The following is a 27425-nucleotide window of genomic DNA, read 5'->3' as shown; positions in this document are numbered from 1 at the left end:
GTTTAACTCACAGTGAAAATTCAATTAGAATATGCCCTGATATACTGTTTATCTAAATCACTATTCTGTATACAGCCAGAGAAATGGTGAAACACGCCAAAAAGTTTTCTTTAATTAATTAGTTTATTTATTTTTGGCTGCATTGGTTCTTCATTGCTGCACATGGGCTTTCTCTAGTTGCGGCGTGCAGGGGACGCTCTTCATTGCGGTGTGCAGGCTTCTCACTGTGGTGGCTTCTCATTGCAGAGCACGGCTCTACGTGCGTGGGCTTCAGTAGTTGTGGCATGCGGGCTCAGTAGTTGTGGCTTGCGGGCTCTAGAGCACAGGCTCAGTAGTTGTGGTGCACGGGCTTAGCTGCTCCGTGGAATGTGGGATCTTCCCACACCAGGAATTGAACCCATGTCCCCTGCATTCGCAGTTGGATTCTTAACCACTGCGCCACCAAAAAAGTTCCCCAAAAAGTTTTAAACAAAAGTATAAATTAAGTTTGTATGTGTGTGTTATTACAGATCTGGCACTTGGAGATAATTTTTCAATGAACTTACCCAAAGTTCTAAAAAATTTCTAAAATGTAATCAAAGCTTGGAAAATTAATACACTATACTAACACATACTGCAGGTAAAAACTGTCAACTTGTGTGGTACGCCATGAGAAAAGACACAGGCCAAAGGAACAGAATTGAGAGCACAGAGACAAACCCATACATCTATGGCTAACTGATTTTCAACGACGGTGCCAACATCATGCAATAGGGAAAGAAACCTCTTTAACAAACGGTGCTGGGACACCTGGAGAGCCACGTGCTGAAGAATTAAACTGGACCGCTATCTTACACAATATACAAAAAATAACTCAAAATGAATTAATCTAAAAATAAGAGCTAGAACTATGAAACTTCAAGAAAACATAGAGGAAAATCTTCATGGCCTTGGAGTTGGCAATGAATTCTTAGATGTGACACTGAAAGCACAAACAACAAAAGAAAAAATAAGACAAATTGGACTTCATAAAAATTAAAAACTTTTTTGCATCAAAGGACATCACGAAAATGAAACTACAACCTACAGAATGGAAGGAAGTATTTGCAAATAAGGGTCTAATATCCAGAATATACAAATAACTCCTACAGCTCAACAACGAAAAAACAAACCCAATTAAAAAATGGACAAAGGACTTGAGAAGACATTTCTCTCAAAGAAGATAAAACAAATGGCCAACCAGAACACAAAAAGTTGCCCAATATTATTTGTCATTAGGGAAATGTAAACCAAAACCACAGTGAGATACCACTTCACACCCACCTGGATGGATATAATTAAAAGAGGAAAATAATAAGAGTATAGGCAAGGATGTATAGAAATTGGAACCCACCTACATTGCTGGTGGGAATGTAAAATGGTACAACAGCTGTGTAAAACGGTTTGGTAGTTCTTCAAAAGTTAAACGTAGAATTACCATATGACTCAGCATTTCCACTCCTAGGTATATATCCAAAAGAATTGAAAACAGGTACTCAAACACTTATACGTGAACATTCACAGCAGCACTATTCACAATAGCCCAAAACTGTAAACAACCCATATGTCCATCAACAGGTAAATGTACATACATACAATGGAATATTACCCAGATACAGAAAGGAATGAACTACTGATACAATACATCCAATCAAAATTCCAAGATATTTTATAAAAACTGACAAGGTGGTTCTATTATATATATTTAAATGCAAATAACCTAGAAAAGCTAAATCTGTTTCCCAAAGAACAGACTGACATTACTTGATTTCAAGACTTACAACAGAGCTACAGCAATAAAGATAGTGTAGGACTGGTGAAAAGATATAATAAATCAATGGAACAGAATACCATCCAGAAACAGACCCATACATATACTGTTAATTGATTTTCAACAAAGATGTCAAAGCAATTCCAAATACAGTCTTTCAACAAATGGTGCTGGAACAATTAACTATGCATGTGGAAAAAAATTAACTTGAAATGGATCAGAAACCTAATGTACAATTAAGCTTCTCGAAAAAAAAAAATACATACACACACACACACACTGATATATTTTTTAAAGACATTTATATATACATATAAATGAAGTCTTCATGATCTTAGGGGTAGACAAAGATTTCTTAGATAAGACACAAAGAGCCTAAACCATATAATGGTTGATATAATGGACTTAATCAAAATTAAAAACTGCTCTTTGAAAGACACCAATAAGAAATCAAAAGATGAGCCACAGAACAGGAGAAAATATTCAGTACACATATATCTATCAAGTAACTGATATCCAAAAATAGGCAAGGAATTATTACAACTCAATAAGACAAACAACCAAGTAAGAAAATAGGCAAAAAAATTTGAACAGACAGGTCAACAAAGAAGATATACATAGTTTTTTTAAATAATAAAAAAGAAAGAAAAAGGAAGACATACAAATAATAAATAAGCACATAAAGATGCTCATCATTAGTAAGATGATACAAATAAAAACTGTGAGATACCACTACATACCTACTAGAATGGCTAAAACAAAAACAAACAAATAAAACCCTGACAATACCAAATGCTGGCAAGGATGTGAAACAGATGACGAGTCTCTCATGTTGCTGGTGGGAATGTGAAATGGCACAGTAGCTTGGGAAGACAGTTTGGCAGTTTCTTAGAAAGTTAAACGTACCCTTAACGATATGACCCAGCAATGCCACTCCTAGGTATTTATCCAACTGAATTGAAAACTTATGTTTATACAAAACCTATATGCAAACGTTTAAAACAACATTATTCATAATTGGCAAAAAGCAGAAACAAACCAAATGTCCTTTAACTGGTAAATGAAGAAACTGTGGTACATCCAATACAATGGAATACTACTTAGCAAGATAAAGGAACAAAGTATTGATACACACAATATGGGTATTTTGTTAAGTGAAAAAAGCCAGACCAAAAGGCTATAGGGACAGAGAACAGATCAGTGAGAGGGACTGACTTCAATGGGTAATTTACGGAGTGATGGAACTGTTCTGTATCTTGATTGTAATAGTATACACAACTATGTATTTATCAAAAGTAGGCTCAAATACCACATATAGTGAGCTGTATTGCATACAAATTAAAAAAAAAAACTACAGTGATAAAAACCAGATCAGAGTTGCCAGGGCTTGCGATAGAAGAACGAGAGAGAACAAGAACAAAAGAGAGAAAGAACAAGAGAGAAATTTTTTTGGCAACATAGCTGTTGCACATCCTGATTGTGGTAGAGCTTATATAATTACATGCATCTGTCAAAACTCATAGAACTATACACTAAAAGAGGTAAAATTTATTGTATGTAAAATTGTACCTCAATAATGCCGAATTTCTTTTAAAAAACATGCCATATATACTCACCAGACTGGCTAAAATTAAAACAGATTGACAACACCAAATGTTATTAAAGGTGTGGTGCATCCAGAATTTATGTACTGTTGATGGGAATGTAAGATGGTACAATCACTACGGGAAAAGTTCTGACAATAAAACCAAACATACACCTACCCTATGACCCAGCCATTCTATTCCTAAGTATTTACTCAAGAGAAATGAAAACATATATTCATGCAAAGACTAATTCACAACCATTAGTAGTAGCAGCTTTATTCATAATAGCTACAAACTAGAAACAACCCAAATGTCCATCAAAAGGTGAAAAGATAAACAAAATGTAGTATGTTTATACAATGGAAAAGCAGTCTACAATATAAAGGGACTCCTACTGCATGCAACAATATGGTCAAAACTCATCAAATTGTAAACTTTAAATGGATACAGTTTATTGTATGTAATTTAAACTCCAAAAAGTTTTAAAAATCCAGCATAATAAAAAATTCATTAAATAAATTTGACTACAAATAACTTTTTTAAAAAGATTTTGCATGGCAAATCCTGATCAGCAAGTCAAAACCAGTAGAAAATACTTGCAGCTTATATTACAAAGGGCTAATCTCCCTAACATTTAAAGAGTCTGCAAAAAATGTCAAGGGAAATATATCAAAACTTCAGTAGAAAAGTGGGCAAAAGACATGAACAGACATTCCACAGAAAAAGACATAAAAATGACCCTCAAACATATTAAGAGATGCTCAATCACTCATGATAAGAAAATCCCAAAATGACACACGATACTGTAGGCATTGCTACTGACACCACAAGCAAAAAAAGGCAACCAGACTTCATGTGCCTCCTTGTGGAATTTATACCATCTATAAAACACTTATGAAAAAAAAAGTACAAATACCTGAATCTAGATCTAACTACCAATTTATAGGAAATAGAGAAGACAGAGAAAGAATACGTTAACCTATATCACAGAGATTCAAACAGCAAAATTCAAACTATAATTAGTTTCTCAGGACAAACAACATGGCTTCTTCAGAAATAAATTCCAAGGGAGTAGGGGGAAAGGAACTGGAGGAAGAACTTATAAGTTAAAAGACCTAAAAAGACATAATCACAACATGTGGGCCTTATCTAAATCTTGTTAACAACAACAACACTGAGTTATCTAAGGAAACCGGAAATTTGAATACTGCCTCATGAAATTAAGGAAACATACATATTTTTTTCAGTGTGGTGATGGTATTGTGGTTATGTTACTAAGAAAATGAATTCGCATCATTTAGAGATATTTATTCATACAGAGACAAAACATTATCTGAATACTCTGGAAGGAGGGGTGGATGGAGGAGGGATGGCCTGGGTGGGCAGTTGTCGGGGCTAGATGATGGGTACTGTAGTTATACAATCCTGTCTACTTCTGTGGAAGTTCACAATCCTTCATTACAAAAAGAAAGGTTAATAAGAACTTTTTTTCATAAGAAAAGTTCAAAAAAAGTCTATACTACACAGAGATACCACTTCTCATCTATGAGACTGGCAAAAATTCAGAAATCTGACAACCTACAATACTAGTAAGGCTGTAAGAAAACAGTAACTCTCTTATATTGCTGGTGGGAATGCAGAATGGTATGACCCTACTGAGAAGAATCTGGCACTATTTAACATGTGCATTTACCCTATGACCAGCAATCCTACTTGCTTCTGTAATTCTGAAACAATTTTATGCAAATGATAGTACTTCAGGTGCATCACAGGACAATGTAAACATACTGATGCTATGATTATATTTAAAGTAAAATAAAACAAATTTTGTTATTAGGAACCTAGATTTTCACAGTAAGGGAAAAAACGTACAAATACAAAACAAAAGGAAAAATTCTATACAATGCATCTGAATCAGTTAGTATGAACTCATGATCTTTGAAAATATGATAGTAATAGAAAATCACCACTTTGCAATTCCAATATAATCACTGATTTAAGCAAGAGTCTTCAATGAATACCAATACCACAAGAAAACAGGTTGTTAGGGAACAGAATATTCAGTCTCAAAATTTCACCCCAGTGCTCTTACCAATTACAAAGAGCAAAATGTACGTATATGTATCTTTACAGTGGTGAGATCTTATAGTCCCCACCTTTACCAAATGATTTAGCATCTAATGAATCTAGAAGCCAGGGATTAACGGATATCACTTCTCTCTAAATAGATCACAACACTATATGATTCCACTGATCTGAAATATCCAGAATGAGCAAATCTATGAAGATAGAAAGTAGATTAGTAGTTGCCTAGGAGGATGGGGGATGGGAAGGAATGAAGAGTTGCCTAGAGATGGGAGGGTTCAGGGTTTCTCTTTAAGGTGCTAAAAATACTCTAAAACTGACTGTGATAACAGTTGCACAGTTCTGCAAATATATTAAAACCATTGAATTGTACACTTTGAGTGAATTATTCCTCAACCAAGCTGTTTAAAAAAAAAAAAGAATTATAACTGTCTTTTATCTTTCATTCCAGAGCACATCAGAAACCTTAAAAAAATTTCCTCTCCTAGACCTCTGAATGTTGTAGTGTCCCAGGGGATGGTCCACGGACCTCTTCTCTATTTACACTCAATCTCTGGGTGAGCTCACCCATTCACATAGGTCTAAATACTGCGATCTCCAGCCCTGGACACTCTGCTGGACTCCAGACTCATGTATACAACTGCCAACTCTATGGATCTACTTACTTACCTAACAGGCCTCTCACACTTAGCAAACTGAGCCCAGATACACCCCCTCAGCAATCTGTTCCCCTCTGTCCTTCCCATCTCAGTAAAGTCACTCCCTTCTTCCAGCTGTTCAGGCAAAATTTGGAGTCACACTTGATCAAGACTTGTTTCTCTCATTCCATGTCCAGTCCATAAGCAAATCCTACTGGCTCCATCTTCTAAGTATATCCAGAATCCCACCATTTGCATTGCTGCCACTCTGGTCCAAGCCACCATCACCTCTTAGCTGGACTACTGCAAGGGCATCCCTGCCCCCTTCACTCCATTTTCAATACAGCTGTCAGAGTGATCTCATTAAAACGTATGTTCGAGTGTTTATTCAATATTTGCCAAGCAAATATTTAAAATTAATTTAATCCTTATAATAATTTTACAGATGAGAAAAACAAAGCACAGAAGATTTTAAAAATAACTTGTACAAGGTCACATGATTAGGAAGTGGCAGAGCCAGGATCCAAACCAGGGGAATCTGGCTCTAAAGCCCATGTTCTTCAGTACTATAAAATGTCACTCTGCTCAAATCTCTTCAACTTTGGCTGCTTATTAAAATTACCTGGGAGTTTTTTTGAAAATTCTGATGCCTAGATTAGAGCATTCAGACCAATTAAATCAGAAACTCTGGAGATCGGATCTAAGCATCAGTACATTTTTAAAGCTCCCCCAATAATTCCCACATTCAGCCAAGGTTAAGAACCACTGTTTTAATGCAATCCCATCTCATTCAAAGTAAAAACCAAAGCTCTTACAAAGACATACAGGCTTCACCTACCCCCCACCCCAAACTGTCCCAGTTCCCCCGCTTGATTACTCATCTAGTCACTGACGCCTACCACACTAGACAAGCTCCCCACTCGGAGCCTTTTAACTCAAATGTCACTTTCTCAGGGAAGCCTTCTTGACGCCCCATCTAAAACTGCAAATGCTCCGAACTGTCCTGCCACTTCCCATCTCCCTTCCCCACTTCATTTTTCTCCTTAGTATTTACTGCTAACAAACAATATCATTTACTTATTTCTTGTCTGTTTCCCCACACTGGAATGTAGGCTCCATGAGATCAGGGACTTTTTTTCTATTTACTATTGTTTCTCCAATGCCTAAAACAGTGGCTGGAACATGGAAGGGACTCAATAACAATTTGTTGAATGAAAAATTAAGGAACCCATAATTATTGCATCAAATATTAATGTTTAAGTTTCCAGACAGAAAGCCGCTTTTGCGTCATCTGATGAGAAATCATTTAGCAAACGATTTAATCGACTGGTTTGCTTAGATGATGGAAGGAAAAAGGTTCGATAGTATATTTCTGTTTGGATTTATACTTTCAGTAAAGCTCGTATGAGGTAAGAACAGATAAAACTGTGTAATTAAAACCTCTACAAAATCTATCCTTCAGCTTTACTTGTGCTCTAAGGGCATAGTTAGATCATACAAACATTCATAAATTAACACACACAGTTAACACTTCATCAGTCAGGAACCATGAAGCAAGTCAAAAAAATAAAAACAAAACAAAAATCAAAAAGAGAGAAAGAAAAGAAAAAGAAAAATTAAATTCTGCACAGTGAGACTTCATTAGGCCCACAGGACTTCACTACTCAAGTCCTGATTAGATGCTGAATGAGACTACTCTTGTCCCAAAACTTCTGACAACACAAAGCTTAAGATATACAGACATCAAGGATCAAATACCTGCGGAGTCTGGCCCTGACACCCCACACACACCTCAGGGCTATGGTACTCTAACCAACGTCTTACCGTCATTCCACTCTACACGAGCAGCTGACAGGAGAGAGGGAAAAACACAAGTATTCCAAGTGTTCAGGGAGAAGGAAGGTGATGGTCACCCAAAAGCAGTGGTAGGGGGCCCCAAGAGAATCATTCACCAAGATCAGAAGTGCCTACAAGAAGGACAAATTGTCATCTCTTTCTCCAGTTCAATGTCTGCTTATGAAGTAGACTGAGTGACCCTGTGCCTATTTGAGCAGGGGGACAAAGAGAATTGATGAGAAACGGCAGGGCACAGAAAGGGAGCAGACTTAAGCAGGCTGCAGGCCACCATTTGACATCAAAAGGAAGTAAGTTTCCAGTGTATTAAGTGTAAATTACAGAAGGTAGCTGGACTTGAGCTGTCTTCCTGTTATCAAAAAATCTGGCTGCAGAGAGAAACCCACCTTACCCCCAAACACTCATAAGAACCAGCAAGTAGACTGAGAGGACAGAAATGAGGAAGGAGTGTAGATTGGTAAAGGTTTACCCACAGCAAATTTCATATCCAGGGACTGTGCAGTGGGGACTCTCCCTGCAAGATCTCACCAAAAATTCCAGTTTGGAAGCCTACCACTAGATATTAATGGCTCGCCACTGTTAATCAAGAAAAGGCTTTAATAACGCCAGGTAAGAAAGAGTCGCCTTTTTTCATTTTTCTTCTAACTAGTCTCTATTCAAATACATCCACAAAGAGGGAAAAGAAAGAGGTATCCAGGGAGCACATCACAATCCCTCCCCACTCCAAGTGCTTCAGGGAATAAGTGGCCAGATACTGGGTTAAAGGAGGAGTGGAGCTTTAATAGGAGATTGAAGGTTTAAACTGAAATAGATTAGACTGGAGCTTTTAATAGCTGTGAATGATAGAAAAGCTACCATTTGCCCATGAAATCATGAGGAAGCACGGAGAGGGAAGATCCAACAAAGCATAGTTGAAAGCAGTCAATGTGGAAAAATATAACTGTCTTAAATCTGTTCTCACCAAGCTCAGACCGCTCAATAACCTGACGACATACGGCACAGCACCACTGCCCTCAGTAATGACAGGAACACCTGATGTGGAAATTCCCATGGGGGATTTACGGGACCCAACAAGATGCTACATTAGAAGTCCTCTGAGACCACTTCCAATTCTAAGTGCCTGTGATTGTCCTTTCTTCAAGAAGAGGTTAAACTGAATCCAGAATCCAGATTTCAAGGGTTAAACTATTAAAGGCTAGGCTACCCAAAGGAGTAAAACCACAACTTTCTGAAGAATAAAATTATCAGACTGATAAGTCTGATAAGGGTTCCATGTAGGAAAAAATATTTAAGACTTCAATATTTTTAAGACTCTAAAGACTTAAGTATTAAAATAATATCCTAAATGACTTTGATTTTTCTTTTACATTCAACAGAAATTCCAGTTCAAAGAATGTTTATGATTTAAAATCCTCAAAATACCATCCTCCTAAATCAAAGCAATTCAACTAATCAAAGGCTTACCAAAATAAACAGCAAGCACACGTTTGCTTAAATATCTTCTAGGAATTACAAATTCACGTGTTCTTTATCATACAGCAACTACTGGGAAAAAATATCACTCAGAGTTCAAATGGTTTAATGTCACTCATTAAGCATAACAAAATCCTATTGCTGCAACAAATACCAACAATTTTTATTTTTAAATTAAGAAAAAAATCCACATGTTTATCTTTCTAAAAATAATTAAGCATTGCAGACAAGCATCTAAAGCAACAGAAAGTTTCTACCCTAGGAACTCTTTTCTGATACCAGTCAATAAATTTCCAAATGCTAGGTACTTACAAATGGCCAAAAGAATTAAAACTAAATGTTAATATTTATCTCCTAATAAAGCCATTTTATTGTATCATTGCAGATCTAAATAAGAGAATCACCTTGAAATTTAAAATCAAATTTTAATATTATCAAAAGTAAAATGCTCAAGCATGTGAAAAAGTAATAAAGCTGAGGCAGTTACTGCTACAGAACTTGAAATTTTCTGTCTAATAAAGGCAGAGTGTGAGTAACTACTGTCACATCTGAATAATTACTACATTTTATTCAGAAAACTATTTATCTTCCTCGTTCTTAAATGACAGTTATTTAAACAAGAACAATTATTTAACATCAAACGGTACTTCAATGTCAAAGGCCGACTTAAATTATGCTAATAAATTACTTCATGGATTTCATTCTGGATTACAAATTATCATCGGTAGAAGTAACTGTGGGTTTTGCAGTAGGAATGTAAGAACTTTCAGGCTTAAATAAAAGTCTTTATTTTTTAAGCTGCATTAAATGTTTTTTGAGAAAAAGCCCTATAAAAAGATAAAATGTTTCCATCTTTCCCAAGTTATTCTCCTAGGGGTCTTCAATATCACAACCTATATATTAACAACCAACATGTGAGTGTTGCCCACAGTGACTTTTTAAAGAAAATAACTCTATGCTATTCTTAATGTCCTTAAACAATTCTAAAACGGTCCTTCCGGCTTATGAACTCATGGCAGTTTCCTAACAATTGTATACTTATCCTGTTTTACTGTCTCTCCTAGTCTATGACAAACTCACATTTACACACCACCTCTTTCCTATTTTGCTACATTGCTAAAACTAGGGGGGAGGGGGATACAAACCTGCTACCTCCCCCCTTCCTCAAAAACAACAATAAAAATACTAATTAACAAGATAAAATGAGGTATGAAGCAGTTTCAATACATATAAATCACATCTCCTTAATGCCACAAAGTTATCCTCTGCTTACCACAAAGGACAAATGCATGGCCGTATCCTTTGATACAGGTACACTCTTCAAGAGAATCCTGTCAATGGATACACTGTAGGGTTTACAGCACTATAAAATAAATTAATTATTAACTCAAATTCTGCTAAGCTTAAATACTCTTGTTTAAATACATAAATATTCTAAAATGTAATTTCCCCTGGGAAGATATGGCCAAGTTAAGGATTTAAACTAACTCTACTTGGGGAAATATCTTTTGTCACAAATGTGTTACTATGAAAATTTAAGTATGAAACGCAATAGGCTTTTTAGTCAGAATGAATCTTACTATTTTTTAAATAGCAATTCTTCAAGTTCTTCTGTGAAAAAAACATTTAGTTTTACAAAATGATTTTTTCAAGTTTTTCTCTGAATCATATAAAGCTTACCCCAATTTTGCTGTAGAGTTTCCATGGCTTTAAACTAACATAGAAAGTGTGTAAGCTGTGTGCCTGGGGGGAAATAAAGCAGACAGATGAGTAGTTCTCGGATAAAAGACTATGGTATAAACCGCATAGTGCGCTATTGGTTCCAGTCGTTAAGCACACAGGAAATAAGGTTTTCTAGTTAAAAAAACGAATTGACAAACGGCAACGACTCCGTTAAAGCTAAGAAAATCTTATCAAAACCAACAACGATCAATCATAAAATAAGAAAACAAGCATTATAGGACTGTAAGGTGAAATCGGAGGGGGAAAAAAATGGCCCAAATTGCCTTACTATATCTTCTATAACCTCCTCTAGGACCTGACCCCAACAGAGCGATCGAGTTTCATTATTCAGGTGGCCAGCCGCGCGCAGATGCTCTGCTGTTGGGCACAGCATAACTAGAATTCTACCAAAGGCGGTAAACACGACTTTCATTATGACAACACTTTCCCCTCTGATGGTCTATCCAGGAGGGTCAATAGAAAGAATCTGAAATAAACCACAAACCACTCAAGACGGTCCCAAAGCGGTGAGACTGGCAGCTGGCCTCTAAGCTTAAAGACCTGGGTTCTGGTCGCCTCCTTGGTCCTACTTGCGTGACCCTGGACAAGTCACTTCCAACTTTCGCACTGGTCACTGCACCATTAAGGTGCTAGGGTAAAGCACTAATACTGCAGGATGCTAGGGCACAGGGCGGAGTCGACTTCTGACTCGGCGAGTCCTAAAGTGAAAGCGCATTAACATAATACAAGACGATGCCCCTAGGCAGCTGAGCCCCCGTGAGCTCTGCCCTTAAGTCTAGCCATTCGACAGGCGTCGCCCGCCGGGAATCCCCCGACAGCTGGCCGGCCGGGCGTCCGGGAGGAGGGCGCGACGGTACTTTTTAGCAGAGCCACCGCACGGCTCCTCGGCGACAGCGACTGCCGCCGGGCTCCCCATCCTCCTCGGCCGGACGCCGCCGAGGGCCGAGGTCAGGAAAACAATAAAGGAAGGAGCCGCGGGAAGACGCCGCCGCCGCCCCCTCCCGCCGCCCAGAACTCGGCGCGCGCAGGTGAGCCGGCCCCGCGGCCTCTACCAGGTGCAGCCGCGCGGGCCGACCGGCCAGGAGAGAGGCCTCGGGGCGCAGCCCGGGACCCCGCGCCCCCCACCGCCCGCGGGCCCGCACTTACCAGCGCCCGCCGGTCCCTCGAGCCTCCCAGCTCGCTTCAGCCGGCGCCGCGCTCCCGGAGCCCGGCCCTGCTCACCCCGCCCCGGCGCGGCCGCGCTCCTCACGCCGAACTTCACGGCGGCCCTCGCTCGGGAGCACCGGCGCCGCCGCGACCCCTGGTCCCACAGGCACCGAGCTGCCGGGAGCGGCGCCCACGACGGCCCGCCCGCGCACTGCGCACGCGTGCCCGCGCTACCTCAGCCCCCAGACGGCGGCAGAGATTCCAGAGCGGGCACTCCCAGCCCGAGGAGACTACAAGTCCCGGCAGGCCCCGCGCGGGTCCTGGAGGCGTGGCGGGCCGGGTTAGGGGGCGTCTTCCTGGTTCAGGGGCGGCGACCTCGGGCGCGTTGGGGAGGACCGCGCGCGGAGCGCTGGGCCCTTGCGCTGCGGTGCATCCTGGGATTCGTAGTTTTCGAGGACCACGGGGTTTGGCTCGGGGTTGGAACTCAGGGTTCTCTTGTGTCACCGCCTAGAACTTCCAGGCACAGGGATCTTTAAAAATAGGCTTCATTCGTTTGCAGATAGTTTGTTTGCAAGCTGTCCCATAATCAGTCCAGGAAGTATAAATTCACAGGCTGCTGTGTGACCTGGGGAAAAACGCTTTACAGCTCTTCGCGCCAATTCTAACAATTTCTCTCTCCCTAGAACTGTATCTGCACCTCCTACTTAATAGGACACGAGGCTTAGAGAAACTTAAAGAATGATTAGTCGAAATTCGATTAGTCATTCGATTAGTCGATATTCGATTAGTCGAAAGGCTGGAACATAAATATGTATTATCATAAATATTTATTCGTAAATATTTAACCTGTTTGTTGAGCACGTACCATGCCAAATCCCGCAAGAGGCATTAGACACACACTTGAGAACAAGATAGATGCCGTCCTGACCTCATGGAGTCTGCAGTCTGTAGCGGGAGCTAGTCCTTAAACTAGCAAGATAAATACAGATTTTAATGCAATGGAGAAACTAAGCAAGTTAAAGAGATAGTGGGGGAGGAGGGGCTCTTTAGAGAGGGTGGTCAGGGAAGGCAGTCTGACGAAGTGATTTTTGAGCTGAAACCTGAAAAAAAGAATCATTCAGATACGCAAAGAGCTGGGAAAGGACTATATGCCACGGCTTTGACAGTGCATGGCACACGCTAGGCTGGCAATAAATATTTGTTCCGTTTGTGTCCTTCCTTTCCTTCTCCATCAAAATCTTTAGGAACACCTTTCAGAACATCCTTCCTATGCAAACATGTACAGGAGACAAATCAATGTCCAGCAGTAGCACAGGCTGGACGTGTACAGCTGCTAGGACAGAAAACACAAGGTAAATGCCTACGAGCCTGGAACCTTGACTACTTAACGCCTTCTTTATTTGTGAACTGGGTCAAAAGTCTCAGCACTCAGCCTGGCCTCCTGACTCACTTCTGTTTATGAGGTAGAGAATCGGATTTGGAGTTTACCTCCATTAGGATTCTAAAGGAAGCTTAGATATTATCTCATCAAAATCAGAGGTGGAGTGAAAAACAGCCCTAGACTTACCTGTGGACACTTACCTTTGTGACCTTAGGCAGAGGGTGACACTTTACCTTTCTGATGCTCAGTGACCTCAACCGCTCACCTTACAGAATGTTCTCAGAGTCTGATAAGCTGATAGAGGGGAAAACCGCTCCCCAGCCTGCGTGGAATGCTCCCGCCCTGGTTCTTTCAGACTGCTTGTCTTCAACATTTCCAGGATAATTGTTCTGTTATCTTTTGAGAAACCTTAGCTGTGTAGCCCTGCTGACAGCTGTCTTCCCGAGGCCTCATTTCCTCATCTTTACAATGCTTGAAAGGATTTGGCCTCATCATAGTTTATAAACTGGCCAGAGCTGTTTCCTTTTGTCCACACAGTGGGTTTTATTTTTAACTGAATGTGTAGCTAACAGTTAAAAATAGGGAGATTTCACATAAAAACCCAGGTGTCACCTGCCTGGTCTCTCTGGATATTTGAGCTTGTTGTCCCTGGCTAGGGGGTCTAGAAGGATCTCCAGCTCCAGAATCCTAGAAGATTCTAGATGGGATATTTGGGACATATTTAAACTTAAAAAAAAAAAAAAAGATTCCTTGTTTATCTGAAATTCAAATTCAACCTTAATGTCTTGTGTTTGATCTGAAAACCCTAGCTCAGAGATCAGACCACTGAAGCAGAGAGCTCTCACTCCCTCCAGATGGGACCCAGAGGGAATCTTTCTCCTGTTATTATCATTAGACATTACTGACTGAGTGGTTTTAAATTATTCCTTTGCTGTTTTTGCCTAACAAGCCCCAAAGGGTGTTTGATTTTGACAGTCACATTTACAGACAATGAGGAAAGCCAGAGAAGTGACTCAAGTTGCCCAAGGACACACACCAAGGTAAGGGCTACTTTGAGGTTGCAGTGTAACCAGAACCTGTTAGCATCCCTCTGTGTGGAAGGCTCTGGATCGGCCAATGAACACAATGAGAAAAACAAACAAATAAACAGAAACAGAAAAAAGAAAAAACAAACAGAACAAAACAAAAAAACACTCTCTGCTTTTCCTCTGGTCTTTTTTTGGATGGAGAAGTTTATTACATAACAGTACTTTCAGTGTTATTTAACAAAAAAAAAAAGTATGTGGAATATTCCCTTATTGAAATTACAGTCTGGGAGCAAACCAAGAACGTTCAGGACCCACAGACGGCATTGAGGAATGCTGGAATATTCCATGGATACTTGTCATCTGAAGAAAAGGGAGAGGACTCTGAATTCAAGAATCTGCAGTTTACCTTTCAAACATCCTTGTCATCATCATCATCCTGCCTTGCATGTGCAAAGCACTTGTATGTTTCCAGCAAAAATATTTATTGAGCCCCTTCTGTATGCTTACATGCTGGGCCCTGGATCCTCCAGACAGGCGTTAGCCTCTTTGACAACACAAATTAGAACAGTGAAATCAGGAGGATGATCCAAAGTCACAGTAACGGACTGAGCACTTGACTTTCCCTCCCCTCACAGGCACTTCCTAGCTCCTTCCCTGCTCTATTTTTCCTTAGCAATGATCACGTTCCCACACATCATATATTTTACTTTTTTATCTGGTTTATTTTCTGCGTGTCGCATTAGAATGTCACGTCCACACCCACAGGGATTTTATCTGTTTTGTATCCTCAGTGCCTAGAACAGAAATATTTGTTGAATGATGGATGCCACCAGCCCCCTTTATGAACAGAGTCAGAATCAGAAGTCAACAGAAGGAGCAACTCCAGCAGTAAACTCCTGTTTTTACTAGAAATCAGAACGCAGAGAGAACAAGAATCAAACATGAATCAAACATTCTCTGAACCCAGATTTCTTCCTTTCTTATTCCCTCCAGAAACTGGGTAGCAGAGAGTTAAAGACAGCTCTTTCCTATTTTTCAGTGTGAAAATGAAACTCACACCCTGGGAATGGAGTTGGTGGGGTTGCTTTTGAGGTTAAGGAGTCAGAAGAGTGGCCCTCCCATGTACCTGGCCTTAGCCCAGCCATAGGAAGGGTGATTCTCAGTCATCACCAGGATGGGGTGGGATTAGGTGACCTGCGCAGAATACAGATCAGGTGACTGATTCTCCTTCTGGAGAATTCTCGTGTCCCGGGGCTGGAACACAATCCTCCTTCAGGGAGGAGCTCTGAGGGACCGTCCATATGCCATGCTTACTGGGATACAAGAACAGGATTTCCAAACAGGTCAGCAACCAATCTCGAATTCCAGGCTCACACAGGAAAAAGAATCGAGGGTCAGGGGAGATGATTGCCTCCAAGACCTTTAGAGAACAGGACCACCTGCCCTAGGTGCACTTTCCTGCCTTAGGACGAACAGGCAACAAAAAAGAGAACCTGGCACTGAATATCGCCTGATACCACAAGACCCCTGAAGGTCCCCAGCAACCCACGTGATCTCTGGGGTCTGGTGAGGTTCCAGCCCCATCAGACACCCCAGTTAGGTCATACATTAATTATCCTGACTACCTGTGGCAGGTCTGGGATTCTGGGAAGCCCTAAAATTGTGGAGCACACAATGCCTGCATCTTCCAAGCACGTGGACTCTTGCTCCAGCATGGCGAGAAAACTTGAAAAGGAAGATTTTCTGAAGCCAAGGTGCATGTCCAGGGCCACAGCCGGGTAGCTAATTGCCATACTGAAGTGGGGAACACTCATGAGGGTGAAGGGCTCTTTCCAGACAAAGCTGGGGGAGGATCTGGGCATGAGTCCATCTTGGGCTCTGGGAATTCCTCCAGACCCCGGCAACTCACCTGTCTAATGCTAGCCAAGTTCCTCCTCAAGTCAGAGGCCAGTGGTTTCTCTCATCCATCTTGCCGTTTGTCAGAAGTGTTTGTTTACGTTCGACAAGAACCAGTGCCTCAAGTGTTCAGGAAGGCTGACGTGTGCCGTGCTGTGACCCCCAGGGGAAGGGAAGCAGAGGTGACAGCTTCCACCAGCTGACCCTATGGACACAAGCAAAAAGCCTGGTCTCCGGAGTCCATCTGAGCTGACTAGCCATTGACCTTGGGCTTGTTCCCTTGTTTCTCTGAGCCTCAACATTTCCCCATCGGTAAAATGGAGTTGATAATAATTCCTACTTCACAGCCTCTGCATACGTCTTAAATGAAATAATGCACGTAAAGCTCTTAGCCAAGTGCCTGGCACACATTACTGGCTCCATCAATAGTACCTTGTTTAGCCCAATTCCTGAGCCCACCTGAGCAAGGTGGATGACACATTCAGAGTCTCTCACCTGGGCAGTGGGTATGCTGTGGACCACCCACATATCTGGATGACCAGGCTAGAAGTACTCATTGTGGTCTAGGACCTTGGGAAATTTGATATGGCTGGGGAGCAGGGCCATGTGGATATGGTGCTGGGGAATAAGGGGCCTGATTTGGAAGGACCCAGGATGCCAGTCTTGGGGGAATGTGATGACTGATTTTATGTTTCAACTTGACTGGGTTAAGGGATGCCCAAATAGCTGGTAAAACGTTATTTCTGGGTGTGTTGATGAAGGTGTCTCTGGAAGAGATGAACATTTGGATCAGTAGACAGAGTAAAGAAGATCACCCTCTCCAATAAGGAGGGGGGCACCATCCAATCCGTTTAAGGCCTGAGTAGAATGGAAAGGCAGGGGTAGGGTGAATTCACTCTCTCTACTTGAGCTGAGACATCCATCTTCTCCTGCCCTCAAATATTGGACCCCTGATTCTCAGGCCTTTGGACTCATTCTGAATTACACCACTGGTTTCCTGGCTCTCCAGTTTGTAGACAGCAGGTAATGGGACTTCTCTATAACTATGCAAGACACTTCCTATAATAAACATGCTACCATAACTCTACCTATCTATCTACCCATCTCCTATTTGTCTTTTTCTCTGGAGATCCCTGACTAATACAGGGGGACTTCAATTTGCTTTCCCAAGTACCCCCCACCTCCTTCTCCTGGCCACAAAAATGCATAAATATAAATAGATTAGAGCAGGATTGTGAAGACTTCTTCATCATTTTCAATCATCTTCGCTCCTTCAGAAACATTTCACTTTCACCTGGAACCACCTCCCCTGGCCCCTCCCCCATCAGCAGACCTAACAGCAGGGCAGCTCTAAAAATAGCTTGCCTTCCAGACCCCCTGGCAAGTAAATACATCTTTGTTCTCGGCTGGCATTTAATAACTGTACTTTATGGTGAAACAAAAGCTGTAATCAGAGTCCAACAATGGAAGCTGCAGCCAGAGCTGAACAATACTCAGAATTCCCATGGTGATCCCCGCCCCCAATCCGCAGCTGTGAGAACCAGAAGTCTCAAGCATGAATTCCATTCACAATTATTTGCCTGGTCCTAGTCCCACTGCGGCTTATTCGAATCAACAGCTTTCCTGCCTCCTCAGCGGGGGTTTCGGGGCTTTCGAGAAGCCGAAAAGGGATGCCAAGCTTGAGCCCCTGCCAAGTGCAGCCCGTGCAGGTGTGCACGAGAGGGCTGGCCCTGAGAAGTCTGCACGGTTGCTCGGTGACAGGGCCAGACTGCCCCGAGGCTGGAGGCTTCAGCAGCTGTCTCAGAACCAGCAATTCATGCAAGACTTCCTTCAGATTAAAAAGAGCTTTGCACTGATTTTCTTATCCAGCACTGCAGTCTGTGCATTCCAGGATAAGCCCAGCAGCTGGCTTCTCCTGCCAGGTTCAAGTCCTAGAACCTCGGAGAGAGAAGGTTTTCAAGAGGGACTATTCCAGTGGGTCTCAAGCCTTGTTGCGTGTTAGGATCATTGCGAGTGCTTTAAATAACATTCTTAGGACAAGACCCCATCCCAGACCAATTGAATCAGAATCTCTGGCAATGAGGAATTGACTTTAGTATTATTTATTTCTTTTTTCTTTTCTTTTGTTTTGAAGTATAACTTAAGAATGTGTCCCCCCAAAATTATATGTTGAAGCCCCCATTCCCAATGTGACTATATTTGGAGATAGGGTTTTTGTAGAGGTAATTAAGATTAAATGAGGTCATAGAAGTGGGGCCCTGATCCAATAGCATTAGTGTCCATACAAGAAGAGACACCAGAGATCCCACCTCCCCAAAAATGTGAAGACTCAGCACAAAGGTGGCCATCTGCAAGTCAGGTAGAGAGCCATCACTAGGAATGGAATCAGCCAGCACCTTGATCTTGGACTTGCAGCCTCCAGCACTGAGAGAAATAAACTTCTGTTTAAGCCACCCAGTCTGTGTGGTATTTTGTTACAGCAGCCGGAGCTGACTAAGACACCTAGTAAAGTCTACAGCTCTTAGATATAAAGGCCAATAAACTATGTAAGCACAATCCACATCAAGATACATTTCTCACACCCCAAAATTCTTCCTATGCCAGCCAGAGGAGGCCACTGCTTGATTTCTATCACCACAGATTAGTTTTGCCTGTTCTTGAATTTCATGTAATTGCAATTACACACCATATTGTATACTCTTTGGGGTCTAACGTCTTCTGCTCAACATTGTGTTTGTGAGATTTATCTATGTCATTGGGTGTTGTAACAATTTGTTCTTTTATTGCTGTGTAACATTTCATTTTGCGAATAAAGCACAATTTACCTATTCTATAGGTGGCCAGTTTGGTTGTTTCCCCTCCTGTTTCTTTTTCCATGTTGCTGCCTGTGCCCAGAGTGACTTTTCCCTCCAGCTCCATTCGGCCCCCTGATCTCTTACAAATAAAACCTGCCCACCACTAAGACCCTAGTCGAAACTCATTGTCTCTTAGAATCTTTCTGACCTTTCTTAGAGAAATGACCCTCTCTCCTCTGTGACCCCACTGCTCCCCAGGTTGAAATTATAGGGGCATCTCTGTAAGGGACCATGATTTCCTCAAGTGCAGGGACCATGTCTTAATTATCTCTATAGTCTCAGCACAGTGCCCTGGAGATAGGAGGGGTTCAAGAAATAATGGCTGACTTAACATTGTAAATTAATTAAAAATTAAATTAATTTAAGGAAGAAAGAAAGAAGGCAGAAAGAGTGGCTGGTTTCTGGGAGGCAGGCCCCCTACTAGGGACGGTGGGGACACCTGGGGTCAGATCTGGCTTTGGGAAGGGAGGCCGGCAGAAACTAAGCAGGTTCCAGGCCTAGAAATGGCCCAGAGACCACGAAAGACACCTGCCAGGTGGGACACCCAGTGGGACAGACTGGGTGTGAGCACAGCGTGCAGCTGCCCAGGGCTCACACCCAGTAGCAGCCCCAGTGTCCTAATTCAAAGCCCCAGGCTTAGCTCCGGATGCTAAGCCCCTGCGGCACCTGTGGAGATGGGCTCAGGAGGCTGGGAGAATGGAGCCCTTAGGCAGGGTATCCGTGGGCCCAGCCAGCTCCAAGGGACTGGGAGCTCCTAAGTCCTGACATGGCCCGGAACTCTGTCTTAAGAACTGCCACGTGGCCCTTGATCCCTCATGATTGCCACTCCCCTTCCAGTGGGACATGTGGAGTTACCCAGGAAGCTGGGTTAGAGGAGCTGAGTTAGTGGGATTCGCTGGATTTGCTGCTGCAGGATTCCTTTTTCTGATTTCTCTCTAGTCCTTCATTTAAGTCACTTACATAAGGCCACCGATATAGTTCTTAGTCCAGTATGGCAACCCAACAGCACTACTTAGAAAGCTCAGTCTCTGAATGAACAGCTCTTCAGCAATTCACGCTTTTTGTCACAGAAAGATGGTTAGCATTGTTTAGAAAATCTGCTCTCACAAAGACTTAAATGATTGCATGTCTTAAAATGATTAGCTCGCTAATGGTTTATAAATTTATGTCCTTCACATGTCTGTGATCTAAGGTTTTGACCCACGATGCTGTGGCAAAGGGATGCTGTTGGTGCCAGAGAGACCTGAGTTCAAATCTACCACTTGCTGGCTGTGTAACTGAGCCACTCAACTGCATGTTCTGAGCTTCAGTTTCCTGTTTTCCAGATGATCCCTCTGCTGTGTAGCGGTTGTGAGGATGGGGCTTAGTGCATGGCAGGTGCTCAGTAACAGCTACCATGATGGTGTCCACCTGGCCATTGAAGAAGGCTCACGCCCCTCTCCTCCTCAGCCTCATCCCTGGATTCGTCATCTTTACTTCCTTACAACAAACAAGTTTTGCTCTGGAAGCTTTCCTGGTTATCCTGAAATGCTCTCCCGCATTTCATTCTCCTGCCCACATGCTGCCCGCCAGACTGTTTGTTTTGGATGCAGGAGGCCAGCCAGGGAGTGGCAGGCCTGCCCATGCAGTTCCTTGAAACCAAAGTTGCTCCCTGAGTCATTGCTGGGAGAAGCCAGTACATCCAAGCACCTACACAGGCATGTCAGAGGTAGGATACCCTGTGGGTGCACAGGCAGAGTTACGGGGTACAGAGGGCCTATAAGCCAAGCACATGGTATAGGCTTTATCTTGGGGGGTTCGGAGAAGGGGCATTGAAAGTTTTTAAATAAGAAAGGGACATGATCAGATTTGTGGGTTAGAAAAGTCCTCCGAACTCTTTGATGAAAACCTCACCTATATTCTAGCATCTTCTTCCTTTGCCCAGTACAGGTTTTCTGCTCTAGCCAACCCCCTACACAGACTCTCTGCACCTCTGCCCCATTGGAGTGCTCTCCACATGGCAACGTTTTCCTTGTACTTCAAGGCCTGGCTTGGTTCTTCCGCCTCCAGAAATCCTTTCCTGCCCCTCAGCACGTGTTCATTGCTCCCTTCCCAGAACCCAGGGTTCTTTCCCACACACCCAGCAGCCAGGGCCACTCAGAACTTGCTACTCCATGTGGCTAATTCTTGGAGCACACAACGCTGTGGAAAGAACAAAACTTTGCAGTCAGAAAATCCAAGTTCAAGTTCAGATTCTGTCCTTAGCAGTTTGTGATCTTCAGCCTCTCACTCAGCTTCCCTGAGCCACACTTTGCTCATTTGCTCGACAGACACCTCCCAGGACTGGGGTAAGTATCAAAAGAACGTAAAAGCACTCTGGGAACAGTGATTTAAAAAAAAAAAAAGAAAGAAAGAAAGTGATCTTTATTCCTAGATAACATGATTGTCCACAAAATCCAAAGAAAGCTACAAAAAAAGCTAGTAGAATGAATTTAAGGTGGCAGAATACAAGAGCAATACACAAAACCAATTTTATTTCTATATATTAGCAAGTGAGAGAAGCCAGACCCGTATGCAAGGAAAACATAAAGAGGAAAAGAACATTACTCTCCCATGAAAATTCCCTGGCGGTCCAGTGGTTAGGACTCCACACTTCCACTGCCGAGGGCCCAGGTTCAATCTTGGTTGGGGAACTAAGATTCCATAAGCCGCGCAGAGTGGCCAAGAAAAAACAAACAAACAAACAAAACAAAACACTACTCTCCCTCCAAAAAACATACTCCATGATTCCTGTTCTACTGGATAAACTGTAGGAAATGCAAACGAATTTATAGTTACAGAGAAATCAGAGGATGGAAAAGTAAAGAGGGGCAAGAGGGGGGATTACACAGTTTGGGGGACAATTAAAATGTTTACTATTGTGATTGTGTTGTTGTGTAAACAGTGATGTTAAACAAAAAGGGGAAAAGGCATGGGCTGTAGAGCCAGGGAGACCCGGGGTGGGACCTAGGCTCTGTCTCCCACTGGTTGACTGTCTCTAGGCAGGCCATCCAGTGTCTCTGGGCTAACTTTTCTCCTCTGTAGGTGGGAAGCTTAGTACTTGCCTCCGGGATTAATGTCAGGATCCAATATGTTAAGAGGCCGGCACCTTGCCGGGCACATAGTAGCCTGCCAGTGGATGTTAGCGCCCTGCCCTCCCCTGTCCAGGGCTTTGGACGTGAGAGTACGTATATGTGCACTGACTGCCTAGCTGATTTAATTACCGACCCACCAAATAAAGGGATGGATGTGTTGTTGGATAGATGGGTGGGTAGATGGATAGATGAGTGGACTGGGAGACAAATATCTAACTGAATCAACAAATAAATCCATGGGTGGATGACCAAATGGATAGCTGAAAACATCGAGGAGCAAACGAATGTCTGAATGAATGACTAACGAATGGAGTGAGCACGTCCCTAAATGAGTGGCAAGAGGGACATGGCAGAAAATGACCGTCCTCCTTCAGCCCAGAGGCCCACCCTCCCCCCGGCCTTCGTGCTGTGCGTAAGGCACCGGTTACCTTGCAGGCTCTCTCTTAGCGGCAGGCGGACACCCCTGCCAGGTAACCAGGGTAACCTGGTGCCTGAAGAGAAGCAGCATCTGGCTCCTTGGAAGTCCCATCTCGGCCTATCTTGGCAACAAGGACAAACGTTCTGGGACTGCACAGACTGGAGACAGTGCCGCCTCTGAGCGGCCAGTGGCCAAGCTCAGGCCAGGTGCTTGCCCACCTTGGGCTGGGGTGGTGTCCTTGGTGGTCACCGACCTCCTGCTGAGGAAGGGGGCGTCACTAGTTCCACTAGAGAAGATGCAATGGCCTGAGCAAGCTAGGGAGGCGGGTTGGACCCCCAGGAAGGGGGGATCTGCAGAGAGCTGGGGCCTGGCCCCACCCTGCTGATGGTGAGCTTGTGGGTCAGGAGACGGCTCCGTCAGTCACAGCATCGCCCTCAGGGCAAGGAGCAAAGACCCATCTGTGAAGGCACTCTGACTGAGAGCCATTCACAGCGCGGGCCTCTTTCTTATAACCTCACTGGGAGGCAGCTGGGCAGTGCTTGCCTCTCCGTCAACCCATTTATAGATAAAGAGGCCCAGATAGGAGAAAAGGCTTGCCCAGGGTGCGAGAGAAACAGCAGAGAATGAAAAAAAATTCCAGTCTCTCGATACCTCCACCCTTCTCTACGGGCTACAGGGGACTCAGTTACAAAGGGGGAGGAAGACACCCTCTGGCCACCCCAAAGAGGTTGCTTTTTGTTGCTGTTCCTCTAAAATTGTACTGAACCTGTTGCCTGGTCACTTCCCCAACTAGCTGAGAGGAATCTGTCTCTGAAGCCTCAGGTCAGTTTGTTCAGGTCCCTCTTTTCTCCTCCCTGAGTTGCAGTTATTTAAGTCCTGTCTTCTCTGTGCTACTGGGAGTGATCACCTCAGTGGAGAGCCCGGCCTCTTCCCCCTCCCCTGTCCTCCCCCCATGCCTGGCACATGTAACACAGTCTGCAGTAGCCACCAAAGGTTCCACAGCAAGTTAGGGAAAGAGCTGGGTGGCCCAAAGATACGCAGCCCAATAAGACACAGTCCGTTTTGTCAGGAGGTGAAAACAGAAGACTTCTAGAAACAACAGTGTCTTAACCCAAAAGTACAGATTTCTTTTCTTTTCTTTTTTTACTTTTACTTGCATTTATTTTTTGTGGCATTTATTCCCAGGCCATAAGTTTTTGTTTCTTCTGTTTCTTCTGGGATATCTTTTTCTTCTGGGCAATCTCCACTTCTGGTTTAGGAACCATCTGTTCTTTTTCAGTAAGGAGCATCTCAACGTGGCAGGGAGAGCTCATGTATGGGTTGACCCGACCATGAGCTCTGTAAGTCCTGCGCGGCATCCTGGGGGCTTTGTTCACCTGGATGTGCTCCATGACCAGAGTATCTACATCTAAGCCCTGAAGTTCAGCATTACTCTCTGCATTTTTGAGCACGTGAAGTAAAAAATTCAGCACTCTTTTTGGGCCACTGACCCTGCGTCCAGCCCCACTGTCTGGCCTGGGCACACCTACCAGCTCCACCACTGCAACAGCAGAACGGCACACATTGCTTCTTTAAAGTGACGTCCTTCAGATACTTGGTGGCTTTTCGGATATGCATACCCTTAATGGCCTGGGCAGTTTCAGAGCGATCTTAAAGTGAACACGAAGATTTGAACCTCTTGACTTGCATGATTTTGTGGGGTTTTCTGGGTCAAGTGAATAGCGAACCATTTTTAGAGGTCACCTCAGGCCACTTACCGGGAAAAGCCAGACTTCTAAAGGTGGGATTCTGGGCAGTTGGATGGGCCTGGGGACAGATAATTAGGCCACAGGCTCTTTTCAGAGGTTTCATCACATGGTCATTACTAACTCCATCCAGGCATAATTCTCCCTCAAGTGTATCACTTTCCATCTTTCTTAGGACAAACGTGCTCTTTTCTGTGCTCTATTGGCTTTTCATTCAGGAAGAGAGGGTAAAAATATCCTTTAATTTACCAAAATTGCTTTTTAAATGCATCAACCAACTCAGGACTATCGGGAAGATAATGGTTCTTTCCCCTCATAATGATGGAGTAAATTTCAGCCAAAATGAATTTAAACATTGTTCGTGGGCTATAGTTTTTTATTAATTTCATCAATCACGAGTAAGCCATTGACCTTCCACAGCTCCAAGCTGTTCTTAGAGCATCTCTTGCCTTGTTCAAAGCCAGCCTCAAACATAGTTTTCAGCTGGATAACAAGAGGTGGGTCTTTTTCTCCAGCAGGGCAGTGGCTGAGAGCTCTGGAGTCTGACGGTCCCAGGCTCATGTCCTGGCTCTGCTGCTTCTTGGCTCTGTGACTTAGAGATTGCTCTGTGCCTCTCTCCTTCTCTTATTTGTCAAGTGAAGATAAAGATGTTATCTGGAACTTTGCAGGGTTGTTTAAAGATTAAACGAAATGACGTATGTGAGGCACTTATCAAGGGGTCTGTCACATAGTAAACTCAATGAACTTTAGTTATTGTTATTATTCTAATACAAACATGGCATTATGTTTATTTTGTTGTCACAAGGTCTCATCGTGTATCTCTCCATCCTTTATCCCTTTATCAAGCCTTTATCTCTTATGGTTTGGCTACTCCCTCCCCACATCTTCCAGTGGTGGTTGGGTTGCTACTGAGGGCAGGAGAACCAGGCAATGTTCCCTGTTGCATGGCATAGGAGGTGCAGCTGGAAGATGGGCTATGGGCCCTGCCTGTGGGCTAAACGGGTGTCCAGCATATCCTGGTGCGTGTGCTTGGAGCTCAATTCCACAGGCGCCCAGTGAGGCCAGGTGCACCCAGCTCGGAGATTCTGCAGGAGAATCCTCCAGTCCCAAGCTTCTCCAACCACTAAGTACATCACTTCCCACAAAGCATCCGAGGTGGTATGTTGGGATACAGGAAAAACATACAATAAATGTGGTTGCTTTCCCAGAACACTGATGACTCTTAAAAGCTGGGGGGACAAACATAATTATTAATATTAAAACAAAGGGGCTTCCCTGGTGGTGCAGTGGTTGAGAGAGTCCGCCTGCCGATGCAGGGGACACGGGTTCGGGCCCCGGTCTGGGAGGATCCCACATGCCGTGGAGCAGCTGGGCCTGTGAGCCACAACTGCTGAGCCTGTGCGTCTGGAGCCTGTGCTCCGCGGCAGGAGATGCCGCGACAGTGAGGCCCGCACACCGCGATGAAGAGTGGCCCCCGCTTGCCACAGCTGGAGAGAGCCCTTGTGTGGAAGCGAAGACCCAACACAGACATAAATAGATAAATATATTTTTAAAAAATTTTTTTAAAAAAGAAGACAGCACTTGGACCTATGAGCCTTTGAAAATGATTAAAGCCAGAAAAAAAAATCTATTAGCTTCAAAATTAAAAAATGGCAATATTGGAATTAATAAACATTTAATTATATGCCCACCCATAATGTAACATTTTGTCAACTTCCTTAATTGCTGAGTTCCTTAATTGAGTGGTTGAACATCTTGACGTTTAAAGATAACAGAGATTAGATTTCTTTCACTTCCCAAAATGTTCCCAAACATATATGACTACTAAGAAATCATAGACATTATACACTAGATATTTATCACAGCTAAATAATTTCAAAAGCAAAATGATAAAAACTTTCAAAATTTGTAGCAAAACAGCTTAGCTTTGATGTGGAACGGGCTGAGTTTTAATATATTTGATGTGATAAGGAGCAAAGCCTCTGAAAGTAAGATTAGGTCCAAGATGATCTTAAAATTGTCCTGCACTTGTGGCATGATCCCACAAGAGCAGGTTACGTTTCAGGCTGGTCAGAGTCAGTTGCCCAGCCACAGGCAGCAAGCACCCCCTGCATGCAGAATTGGGATCCAGTGCATTGAGTGACTGAGCTGAGGCAGTGCCGAGCTGACTACCTGATTTTCTTGCATAAAATTTCCATTTCCATATGGAATCTCATTTTCTGACTGCCTTCCTTGTCATCTCTGGGCTGGGTTTGTACATCTCCCAATTCTGAAGATACTTAAAAGGGGATGGGGGAGGAGGAAAGTATTATCGGCTCTTCCTCCCACCTGGGCAATATACTGGAATTCACAGGATTTGCTCATTGGAGGGAATCTACCGGGGCATTTAGCAAACACCTACTAAAGGCTCAGATCAAGAACGTTTGGCATTTTGACGACTGGCTTCCAACTTCCAGAAGGAGATGACCTTGTATAAAGAAAGGGGTCCTCAGGCTCGCTCCCCTCCCCCTGGTCTCTCATGGCTCCACACATTTTGAAATTCTAGAATCGCTCAGGATGCCCTGTTCTGAGAATGGTGTTCAGGGGAAAACTCATAGTGATGTTAAGACCCTTTTGTGAGATCTTCCTAAACACCGAGTGACCAGGAGGAACTTTCCAGAGTCTCCTTAACATTT

General features: G+C 43.2%; 1 protein-coding gene and 1 pseudogene across 3 annotated transcripts in view; both read right to left on the bottom strand.

Moving 5' to 3' along the window:
- PLEKHA1 (pleckstrin homology domain containing A1) overlaps window positions 1-12511 on the bottom strand; it is a 58769-nt gene extending 46258 nt beyond the window's left edge. For both annotated transcript variants that reach the window (XM_082674376.1, XM_082674375.1), the window contains exon 1: window positions 12315-12511. The gene's annotated coding sequence lies outside the window, so the exon portion shown is untranslated. The remainder of the gene's footprint in view (window positions 1-12314) is intronic.
- Window positions 12512-24180: 11669 nt separating this feature from the next.
- LOC309835062 (large ribosomal subunit protein uL22-like) lies at window positions 24181-24745 on the bottom strand (annotated as a pseudogene). Its single transcript has one exon. The product of its transcript is annotated as a large ribosomal subunit protein uL22-like (transcript).
- Window positions 24746-27425: the final 2680 nt, after the last annotated feature.

This window comes from Grampus griseus, assembly GCF_964374135.1.
Source record: "Grampus griseus genome assembly, chromosome: 16".
Taxonomy (NCBI): Eukaryota; Metazoa; Chordata; class Mammalia; order Artiodactyla; family Delphinidae; genus Grampus; species Grampus griseus.
Note: the sequence above shows the minus strand (reverse complement) of the source record. Positions and strands in the feature narration are given on the sequence as shown.